We start from the raw sequence: 12,487 nt of genomic DNA on the forward strand, positions 1-12,487 counted from the left end.
CTGCCTCTGCCTCCCAAGTGCTGGGATTAAAGGTGTGCGCCACCACTGCCTGGTAGATCTGTGCTATTTTTAAAAGGAAAGGAAAAAAAAAACCAAAAAGGTCAAAATGGTAACAAATCCTTTATGATTTAAGTAAACCACTTAAAGTGACACTGAGCCTCACTTCTACCAGTGAACAGCATTTATCTGCAGGTACACAGTTCTACTACCTATTGCTGGACTGTTCTACATTGTGCTCCAGACCTGGAAATAGAAGCAACACACGGATCTGAAGGAAGAATTCAATCAATTGCTGTTCCTCAGTGCTTTTCCCCAAGCAAAGTTTCTCATAATATATGGTTTTTGTTTTTTTTTTAAATAATAGCTTCAGGCTAGGGAAATGACTCATAAAGTGTTTGCCACAAAAACAAAGGACCTGAATTTGGTCCCCTAGCATCTGTGTAAAAAGCAAGGTGTAGTGGCTCTTCCCTGTAACCCTAGTGCTGAGGACTCAGTGACAGGGCTCACTGGCAAGCTATCCTTGCCAAGTCAGTAAGCTCCGGGGTTGGGAGAGAGCCTGTCCCAAACAGTAGAAGAAGACACCCAACATTGATCTCTGGCTTCTACAAGTGCCACTCACACGAACACACCTCCACACGCCCCCAGTAGCTTTATTGGGATACAACCCAAAGTCACGTATCCATCATCAGTATTACGCTCCTGGATATTTTCATCATGGCAAAAGCAGAATCATATTCATTTTCTCCTGCCTCCCACCAGCTCTCGACACCTCCAGTCTACTCGGTGCCTCTGTGGTTGTCCCCTTTTTGGATAAGTCAATGAATAGAATCATACAGTCTGTGGTTTCTGTCACTTAGTATAATGTTCTCTAGTTTACCCATGTTGGAGCATGCATCACAATGCCATTCCTTCTTGCAGGTGGATAACCACAGTTTTGTTAGCTATTCATCAGGTGGTGAGCGCTAGGTCTTTCCAGCACCTTGCTTGGTTTTGGAAAGCTTAGGAGGCTGAAGGAAGTGAGCTTCAGCTTTGAACTCAAAACAAAACCGGGGATTAGTAAATGTAATTATTGCTCTGTCTGCATTGTGCCCAGTCTTTGTTTACTGTGTTGTTCCAAAAGGATGATAATGGAGCTGTCAGCTTGTAATAACATGGGATTTTGAAAAAAAAAAAAAAGTTATACTACTGGTGAGGAAAAAAGAGAAAAGGATTTAAAAATGAATAATATTACCAAGAGGCAAGCAATGGCATCAACTGTGGCAAACACTGTTCAGTCTTAGAAGGAATAAACAGACAATGTAGACAGTATGCCTGCTTCTCAATGTGATGATGCTGGGATGAGGAGGGGGATCTGGCTTACTACTGTGATGAAGCAGCTTGTGAGTGGACGTCATCATTTTCTTGGTGGCGGCTATGGTTTCATACTGCTTAGATTCATGGAATCATATTCTTTAAACATATTATTTACTGCATATCAGTTATATATCAACAAAAGAAAGAACTAGCAATTTTATAAGGTGAGTCGACATACAAATCTAATTGTACGATTTCTTGGTTTAGCTTTGTTTTTGAGACAAGCTCCTGCTCACCTCTAATCTGCTTTCAATCTCCCATGTGCTGAGATTACAGGGATATGCTGTTGCACCCTGATCCACCCATCACAGTACAAACATTAACTGCATCATCTCAGTCATCTTGAACCAAGATGTTTAAATACGGATATGCATCTCCCATGACTACTGGATGGAAAGCAGTGTCTTCATGTGGCATACATAATGTCAGTTAATTCTGCAGCAAGTCAGATTCTTCTTATGGTGCCCATGAGAAGACCTGAGGTAGATAGAGTTCAGCAACGCACCAAGCTAATGGATATCCATTATCATGTTGACATTTCTTACCTCATACCTGAGGTCCAAATTCTTTTTATCCACCTAGCATCTTTCATTATTCCTATCACATTCTCAAGTCTGCTCATCTGGATTTACCAGTCAGGAATTTTCTGGTCCACAGAAAATTGGAGTGAGGGCAGTAACGCATGTTTGTCTTCTTTTGACTGCCACTTCTCCTGTCTTTGCTAATTATGAACATGTACCCAACTCAGTGGGTTTACTCATTCTCAGTGGTTCAACGTAGTTCCTCTAACTTGATCAAAGTAAGAAATACTGGCTTCTTAGGCAAAGGAAGGAAAATAATTGAACTGATATTTTTTCAAAAAAAATTAGAAATAAACAAAAGCCTGGCCCTTCAGCCCTCTAGCTGGACCTGACACTTCTTCAGGATGACAGCCATTCCTCTAGCTGTGGGAGGCCCCTGACTGTGGGCTATGCAAGTTTGTCATGGTGCCCAGTTACTTTATAGAGAAAACTCCAACGGTTTACTGAAGTTGCCATCCTCGCTCTGAATAAGTCAAGAAGAAGGGTGGTCTCATGATCCTATAATCTCCAAGCCATCATGCACCAAACAACTGAGCTCTGTTCAAACACTACCATTGTATTTGGGGCCATTGGATTAAGCAAAATGTAGGCAAACATGAAACTTACTGGGACAGTATTTTCTTGGGTGGGAGGCTTACATCAGAGAGAAGTGCAGCTATTTGTTTCACGCAAGACTTTCATAGAGAGACCAGGCTGAATATCTTCCATTAGATGTTCTCCTGGCTCTATGCCCCAGGACATTAAACTGCAGGGACTCCAGAGTAGGCTGTGTGGCTTTTTGACTGCCAGTGGACTTGGCCAGCAGACTTAGAGGAGAAAGGAGTATTAATTCTGTCTACAGGATTACAATACGACCTTTCCTGGTGGCTTCAACTCCATGGCAAAGGTCCTTTCCTCATTTCTGTTATTGTTTCAGGCAAAAGGTGACAATGGTAACCACACTTTCCTTTTAATTTTTCCTAGACTCTACCCATATCTTTAAAAATCACTCCCTATATTAAGCTCTGCTTAAATGCACCAATTTGAAGGTCCCAACTGTTTCCAACACAGCTGGCATTTTATGCAGCTTGAGGTCCCAGAACCTTATTCATGATAAGAACTTATTCTAAGTCCACAGCTTACATGAATGTATTGGTATTCATTATGTCAATGCCAGGCACATAAGTGAAGGTGGGGAATGTGGGAGATGGGGGAGGCCTCCAGTGTAGAGTCAACCTCAGGCCTACAGACATTGGTGGCTGTCAGGTGACAGATCCTCATGGACTTGGAATTCCAGTGAAGGAGACAGAAATGTTTCCTGGATTGTCAAATGTGACAAATGCAAAGCCTGCTGAGGTTGATGGGTCATTCTCCTTCACATTTATAAATTGTATTTCCACGCTGACTTCAAACCTTTTGTAAACAATCTCGTATCAGACTGAGACCTTAAATGACTTTGGGGGAGGTTCTAATTATCAAACATAAAAAAAAAAAAAATGGATGTTCAATACAATAAACACTTCCGAAACAGCAAAGCTATGGTTTTGTGGAGACTCCATCTGTTTTCTCTCATTGGGATACATTATCATATATAGTGGAAAATACTATAAAACTGAAATATGACTCTTTCCATCATGAATAAATTATAATCTCAAGACTCTGAGCTTCTGGCAAGATATTCTCTTTGAAGAAGGTGAATTCTGAGCCTATCTAAATCCCAAAACTACCAACTTCCAACTCCCAGAAGTACCTACATAATGTCATTCTAAAAGAGATATAATGAGAGTAGGTGCTTTAAGCTTTATTTTCTTCTGATTTTTCTTTGATAAAGCCAAAATGTTATTTAGTTTAAACTGGTAAAGCTCAATAGATGACAAGCTAAAATGCTGAAGTATTAATATGATGGTACGTGTATGTGGTATGGGTGATAAAAGAGGGAAGAAGGGAGAGAGGAGACAGCCATTGGACTAATTCAGGTCTATCCTGGACTAACTCAGGTCTATTCTTGGCATTCATTGTGGGACTCTGAAAGCAGGCCTGAGGAGAAAAACTAGGAAATTCTGGCAGCTTCCTTAAGACCAGATGGCTCACTAGCTCTCATTTCTTATTTTCCAAAGAGGTGGAAATTTCATTTTTGTTCAGTGTAACATCAAGGAATAGTGCCATCCTGCATGTGTGTCACATTCTACAATTTACAAAGTGCTTTCCTGTTCTTTATCTCAATGGTTGCTTACAATAGCTCAGATACAGTCAGGGCAATTATAACCCCAGCTTACGGGTGAGAAAACTGAAGCCCAGAAGTGTTGGTCAAGACTCCTCTAGTAACAACTTGAATTAGATTAGACAAAAAGTGGAAATGTGTTGGCCCACACTGACTGGATTCTTGGAGCCTGATTGTTACTAGGCATGCTGGAGCTCATTCTGTTCTCTGCATGGTCTCTCCACTCTTCAATTCTTTCCATTTTCTGTCTCTTCTTTTCCCTCTCCCCCCTTGCTTCCTGACTCTCTCTCTGTGTCCCCCTCTCTGTGCTCCAGACTTCATCTTCTGAGCATCTTCATCATTTTCATCATAACTGAAACATAGCCAGGCACAATTCCTACTGCCTCAACACCTGAAAAGATGGGGCCTCCCCCTTACCCTCACTTGACTTTTGGATGACCCAAAGAAGAACTCTCTGCCCCATGCTGTCTACACGCAAAATCTCTGAACTAACCCTTGTGATCTAGGGATGGAATAGTATGGCTTTATCCATTTGGCTTAAGGTCTCACCTTACACCCAGAATTCCCTAAAGAAATAAAATGGGGATAGAACTGGGGAAAAAAGTGAAAGGAAGAGAGCTTGCTCCCCCGGTTTGCACTGCCTTAAATAACTTGTCAGTGGTAGAATCAGAATGACCATGTAGCCAGGCCTTCCTTGGGAACTCACTGTCCCTTTGAGTCAGTCACTTCAGGATCCACTGCAGTGTTGTCAACCTCATCCTCTCAGGCATCAGTGCATTCTGGTTTAAGGCTGGTGGTGCTGTGAATAGGAATGGCTCCCACAGAATCATATGTTTGAATGCTTAGGGAGTGGCATTAGGGTATGGTCCTGTTAGAGGGAGTCTGTCACTGGGGCATGGGCTTTGATATTTCAGAAGTTGAGCCAGGCCCAGAGGCTCTCTTCCTGCTGCTTATGGATCCAGATGTAGGACTCTCTGCTCCTTCTCCAACACCATATCTACCAGCATACCACCATGCTTCCCCCTATAACTATAATGGACTAAACCTCTGAACTGTAAGCCAGCCCCAATTCAATGTTTTCCTTTGCAAGAGTTAACCTTGGCCCTGGTGTCTCTACACAGCAAGAGAGCACTGACCAAGACAGGGTGAAACTCAGGTTCTGTCTGTCCTGATCCTAATCAGCTATGTGACCTCAAGATCACAAGCAAACTGTGGAACTCTGGGTACCATAGCTTCCTCTTCTGTAAACAGTCGCTCCCTCTGTCACAGGTCACCCAAAGGATACAGGGACACCATGCACTCCAGGGGATACAGAGATTACAGAGAACAACATTAAAGACTGTTCCTTGATTGTTATGCACACTGACTCTTCTGTCAGCCCTCCCCATCAGCCACACGATATCAGCCCTGGCAACATTTTAAAGGCATGTTTGAAAAAGAGAGACCAAACAGCATTGCACATTTTTAAAATTGAGCTTAGAAGAGGAGCTGAGGGACAGATGGCCGTGTACTACTCAGCACACCCACCTCCTCTCTACAGAGTAACTAGGCCAGAAAAAGTCTCGAACACTCACCAGAAACTGTTCACTTCAGTTGCCTCTGAGCAGTGAAGCTAGAAACGGATGGAGGAAGACCCCATTACATTTCACTGGCATCCATCTCTGATGCTTTAAACTTTAATAATAAAATGCTAATTAAAATTTAAATCATGATTATAACCAAAAAAAAAAGGAACATGATACCTAAATAGAGGGTGTTTGAAATATAAAATGCTTCCAGTAAAGTTTTGCTTATTGATCAAATTTGGTATTTCTAGATACCACACACATAGTACAGTAAAACCAAGTTCATTAGAATAAAACCCAGTTTTCTTCTCTATAATATATTCTTTTCATTAATCATGCTGGAAAAAAATGCTCATTTCTATCTACTGAGGATAGATGTCTAAACTTTTACACATTCCCTCATGAAAAGTAATACCTACTCCCTACTGTTGGAGACGTCACCCACATCGGTCACAGGACTTGGAGAAATCAAGTTGGTACTGACCAACTTGGCTTCTTACTAATGTCTAATTTTCATAGCTCTGGAAGGTGCTCTGAAGGCTGCTTGAGGGAAGGATTCCCCCTGTGAACTTTGTGAACTGCAACCATGACTAACCAATGTGGCAGTTGCCCATGGGTGCAATCATGGCACAAGTGTTACAGGAATAACCAAACACTTTCTGTTTGGTTGTAAGTCTTGTTGAACAGGAAGAAACACATGACCCATACTACAAGTCTGGTCAATAGACTATGGTTGGGGGCTCACGGGCCTCAGGGGTGAATCTACTACTACTGTTCTGTTAAGTAGAGTATAAAATGGCTCTCTAAGTTTGTATCCCTCTAGGTATGGATTGGTACAGCTCTCACACCTCATCACAGAAGTTTATGTAGTGGACGCTGGTTAACATACACCTGACCACGCTTAGAGAACAAGTGTCAGTGGAGTGGTCCACTGCAACTGACATCTGTATCATAGCCCAATGTTCAGACAGCAAAGTGGGAGAGGAGGCAGAAAGATTCTAAGAGTCAGAGGTAAGAGAGCACTGAAGCAAAACTGTCTTCCCAGCATGGCAAAGCAACTATACTCATGAATCCCAGCAGCCATGACTGCCTGTACTTGACCTGCAAAGATCAAGCCAGTCATGGAAAGGATAAGGACTGAGATTCTGTCCCTAAATGAGTCAGATTGCTTCTGGGAGAGGATCGGTTTTCTTCAAAGTGTGGCTCCTAGTAGGCCCACTGACCACACCCCAGTGACTGGATTGACACTTAGGACTATTTTGACAGCACTAATTGGAACTGATGGGTTCATTTAAAAAGAAGAAGAGAAAAAGAGAGATAAAGGCTGGGGGGATAGGTAGGTAGGATGGATGAGGAAGGAGTTAAGGGGAGAAATGGGGGGTGATTGTGATCAAGAGGCATCCTATGAAATTATAAAGGATTAATACATTTTTAAAAAATATTTTACAGCTTTTTAAAAGTGACACTTAGCATCTTAACATGAGTTATAAAGCACAGAGTCTGTGCCCACTGCCAACCGCATCATTTCTTCTGTACATATGCTGCCTTATTAGCAGGGACACTGCCCTTCTAGGAACCACACCATATTTCAGCCTGGGGATGTGTGTGATATTTTCAAAGAAAATAAAGGTTATATGGCAGCATATGCCAAAGCTAAAGAAGAGATTTAAATAGTATTTCTTTTTTAAAAAAAATATGATGCAATAGCTACATACTTTGAATGCTGTGCAGAGACCAAATGCTATATTGGTTGCCTAGTTACATCTCTGTAGAAAGGTTAAAATGGTTATCTCTAAATCTGGCAGAAATTTCAAGCCCCAAGATTTCATAATTAAGCCCAATTTGCTCATGGTCCCTTGAAAGAAGTCCCCATCAATTAATGGTCCTTGGGGTGTCTAAGGAGGTAGTTTAATAAAAGGTATTTCTATATATGAAATATGCTGTCTTGTTCACATTTCATTAACATTGTCACATCTGGACTTCTTCCATGTTTCCAATTACAGTCTGTGCTACATGACAGTGAGAGCTTCCAACACTGCTGAAAGGAACTCTATCCCAGGACTAGTGGAAGGAACCCAAGTCTCTTTAAATTGTTAAATTTTAAAAATGTCCTGTTGTGATAAGCTTTGCCAAGGATAGACCAGCCGATACCCCAGTGACAAAACTGACACATTTTAACAATGAACAGTTAGTGTCTGGTACCAAGATGCCCCACTTTGCACCTTCATCAGCTCCACACTCAGTGCCACCATGGCTCTGAGGCTGAGTAAGTCTTCTCCCAGTAATGAACAGAACAGACTGTAATTAAAGGCTAGGCATTAACCGTGAGTGTGATACAATGGATGCAGATCATTTCCAGAGCTTGAAGGTAGGAGGAAGCAGCTTTTTTTCCCTTCCAGAACTTTAGTCAGTTTTTAAAATCAAGGTAAAATGCTTTATCTTTCATTAAGGTGAATAATTGGACAGCATTTAGTGATTATGCAAACGTCAGCTCCATGTCCTTCCAGGCACAAAAGTCTTTTGGATCCCTTATTTACACGTGTTCTCTAATCTCTCTTTTGAAAAGAGTAATAGAATCTTGGCTTAACTAATTGTTTATTTACAAAAAAATACCAGCAGACGTAGGACTGAGGGTTTGGCTGCTGTTTTGGCAGTTTGTTGTTTCAGTTTATTTGTTCCTAGAGTAGGACTCAAGTGCACACCTCACTGGAGGACTCTACCACAGGTGAACTACATCCTTAGCCCTATGGTGGGCTTGGTAAAACAACCAGAGTTGCCAAGTGTGGCATGCATACCCAAAATCCCATCATTTGGGAGACTACACAATGAAAACCTGACTCAAAGCATGAATAAATAAATAAATGGATAGATAGATAGATAGATAGATAGATAGATAGATAGATAGATAGATAGATAGATAGATAGCTGGATGGATAATGGATGAGATAGACAGGTATATAGATGATAGACAGGCAGGCAGACAGAGTGGGGATCAGAAGCCTTAGAAAGAAAAAATCAAAATATAGTTGATGAGAAAGTCAAAGTAATTCACAACTCTGCGGACAGGTAAATGGCTCAGCATGTTATGGGGCTTACAGCAAAGCCTAATGACCTGCATTCAATCCCTAAAACCTACATGGTAGAAAGAGAGAACCAATCCCTGCTAATTGTCCTTTTACTTCCACACAGTCATGGTGGTACACATTGCATAAGCCACGGCTCGTGTATACACACACAAACATACTATGTACTCACCCTTCCACCTCTACACAATAAATAACTAAACAAATAAAGTCACAAAGCTGACCAGCATCCCTGTTCAAAAATATAGTTACCTTTATGATTGAGGATGTCAAATCATTTTTGAGAATGAAAGGAAGAGAATTCCTTGGATCTATCAAGCAGCATAACTTGGAAGATGGAAAATGATGAAACACATTTTAAAATATCAATCAAAAATCAACAATAACTCAAAACCCTGCCAACTCTTAAAATTCAAATTTTTACCTGAGGAAGCCAATGTATGGCTCCTTTCAGTACAATTACAATTTTATTTGTTTAGTCCTAATAGTTTAGAGAGATCAAAGCTCCAAATAAAAGCCAGAGAAGAGCAAAGGGTAATGCCCTGGGACACTCAGCATCTCTCGCTATTAGATTTTGCTATGGATGGCTGAGCAGGTATCATTAGCAGATGCAGTAACATCCAAGTCACTGCCCGCTCTTCCAAAGCCCTGCTTCTTCACAAACACTCCATGCTGGGTATTGGGGGGGGGGCAGGGGGGAATGTTCAATTTTTATTATCCAAAAGACAGGATTAAAGCTGAGAGAACACTGGCAGACTTGGGTACTATAACTTCTACACATGCTGACATACTGAAGAAGCTTCAGGGAGGTCCCCTGGCTACCTCAGTAACACAGTTCTTAAAGCTTCCATTATCAGTGCCAGCATGCAAGAAGCAGCAACTGCCACTGGGGAATGAACCCAGCAGGCAACCACTTATAATTGACCTTGTGATTTCACAAACATTGCTGGGCATTTGTTGTTACTGTGTCAAGTCTGCATGTGTCGAGCCATCCTGATTTGTTCATCATCTATGAAGGACTGTTTCCAAGACCCCCATGGATACCAAAATCTGTAGCTGCTCAAATTCCTTCTGTCAAATGACATAACATTTACATATAACCCCTTATACATCTTCTCTCTAAATTACTTGTAATGCCTAATCCATTGTAAGTGCTATGAAAATGCTCTTAGGCTACATTGTTTATGGAACATCCAGGAAAAAGGCATGTAGATGCACACTACAGAATCGGGTGTGTTTTCTTTTTCTTTTTCTTTTTTTGTTTGTTGCTTGTTTTTGAAACAGGATCTCACATAGCCCAGGCTGACCTTGAATACTCTGTGTAGTTGAGGATGATCTTGAATTTCTAATCCTCCTGCCTCCACCTCTCAAGTGCTTCCATTGTAGGCTGGGCTACTACATTTGCTTTACATGGTGCTGAGGATCAAACCCAGGGCTTCATGCATCTCAAGCAAGCATTCTACCTACTGATGTACATTCCTTACCACCAGAAGTAAGGTTTCTAAAAATTATATCTTTCTATCCATGATTGGTTGAATCTGCTGATACAGGACCCATGAATACAGAGAAAATCAATACAGGGTTTTCCAAATAATATAGATTCTCCATTATTTTCAATCCAAACCCTGGGGGCTGTTTTAACTATTTAGTTCAACTAAAACTTATGTCCTAAAAATTCATCAGTATGACAGTGATGTCCACTGCAGCCATTTTCTTAGACCTTTAAAGGTAACCCCCTATCCTGAATCCTATGCTTAGGATTCTCCAAGTTTTAGTTCTGAAAGTCCTGTGTCCTAGGGGAAAAGAAAAACTTTATTCCCACCCCACTCCACTCTTGGGAAAATCAGGACTTTTTGATACTCTAGCAGCCCTAGATTTAGACTTCAGACTTGTGGGGCTGGGGTATCTAACGTTGATAGAAGGGAGACCTGCTACTATTACTCCCCATGCGACTGGCAACACTGTGGCCCGTGTGGTTTTCATCCTCAGGCTCATGCATCTGGCATTCATTCTTCTGTTCATTCAATTCAACCCTTTTATTAAATATATAGCAAATGCCAGGCATGCTGCCTACACACTGGAAGCAAAATTGTTAAGTTGGAATCCACACCTGCTCTCTCTCTGAGCTTTTCTTAAAAGGGGGTCAGTTCACTGGAAGAACATTCACAATAAAACAGATTGATAGAGACAACACCCAGAGGAAGCTCCAATCCCAGACGTTCTGACACACCCGGGACCAGAGGTGAGCAGGAACCAACATCTGTCCCAACACTGGGAGTAACTGGGACTAGTGGGACTAGGCACTTAGGAACTCTGCCAGCCTAGTGACTCTGGGTTAGTGTTCTGAGCAGACCTTGGGCACAAGCTCTGCAGCCAGTCTGACAACACACAGAGAAAGCCGCACTCCCAGGTGATTTAACAAGCCCAGGATCCCAGGATGCCAGGATCCCAGAACCACAGGATCACAGAGGCAGCTTGACTCTAAGGAGTTCTGATACAACTAGGATCACAGGAAGGACAGGCTCCAGTCAGATTTAGCAAGGGCAGGTAGCACTAAAGTTAACCAGATGGCGGGGGTGGGGGGGTGGGGGAGTGGGGGCACAAGCGTAAGAAAATAAACAACACAAACCAAAGTCACTTGCCATCATCAGAACCCAATTCTCCCACTATAACAAGTCCTGGACATACCATCATACTGGAAAAGCAAGATTCAGATCTAAAATCACTTATCATGATGATGATACAGGACCTTAAGAAGGACATAAATAACTCCCTCAAAGAAATACAGGAGAACACAGGTAAACAGCTAGAAGCTCTTAAAGAAGAAACACAAAAATCCCTTAAAGATCTACAGGAAAACACAACCAAACAGGTGAAGGAAATGAGCAAAACCATCCAGAATCTAAAAATGGAAATACAAACAATAAAGAAATCAGAAAGAGAGACAATTCTAGAGATACAAAACCTAGGAAAGAAATCAGGAGCCATAGATGCAAGCATCACAAACAGAATGCAAGAGATAGAAGAGAGAATCACATGGGCAGAAGACACCTTAGAAAACATTGAGACAACAGTCAAAGAAAATGCATAAAGCAAAAAGCTCCTAACCCAAAACATCCAGGAAATCCAGGATGCAATGAGAAGACCAAACCTAAGGATAATAGGTATAGAAGAGAGTGGAGACTCCCAATGTAATCGGCCAGTAAATATCTTCAACAAAATTATAGAAGAAAACTTCCCTAACCTAAAGGAAGAGATGCCCATGAACAATACAAGAAGCCTACAGAACTCCAAATAGATTGGACCAGAAAAGAAATTCCTCCCTTCACATAATAATCAAAACACCAAATGCACTAAACAAAGAAAGAATTTTAAAAGCAGTAAGGGAAAAAAGGCAAGTAACATATAAAGGCAGGCCTATCAGAATTATGGCAGATTTCTCACCAGAGACTATGAAAGCTAGAAGATCCTGGGCAGATGTCATACAGACCCTACAAGAACACAAATGCCAGCCCAGGCTACTATACCCAGCAAAACTCTCAATTACCATAGATGGAGAAAACAAGATATTCCATGACAAAACCAAATTTACACAATATCTTTCCACAAACCCAGCTCTACAAAGGATAATAGATGAAAAACATCAAGATAAGGAGCAAAACTACACCCTAGAAGAAGCAAGAAAGTAATCTTTCAACAAATCCA

The 12,487-nt window shown here is 41.4% G+C and overlaps 1 protein-coding gene across 3 annotated transcripts in view; it reads right to left on the minus strand.

Moving 5' to 3' along the window:
- Window positions 1–12,487, minus strand: part of Gng2 (G protein subunit gamma 2) — a 94,434-nt gene that overhangs the window by 62,977 nt on the left and 18,970 nt on the right. Inside the window, exon 3 of one of the 3 annotated variants that reach the window (XM_031362890.1) lies at window positions 5,709–5,746. The exons of the other annotated variants lie outside the window; for them this stretch is intronic. The gene's annotated coding sequence lies outside the window, so the exon portion shown is untranslated. The remainder of the gene's footprint in view (window positions 1–5,708; window positions 5,747–12,487) is intronic. 3 annotated transcript variants of the gene reach the window in all.

The sequence above is a fragment of the Mastomys coucha genome, unplaced genomic scaffold (assembly GCF_008632895.1).
Source record: "Mastomys coucha isolate ucsf_1 unplaced genomic scaffold, UCSF_Mcou_1 pScaffold9, whole genome shotgun sequence".
NCBI lineage: Eukaryota > Metazoa > Chordata > Mammalia > Rodentia > Muridae > Mastomys > Mastomys coucha.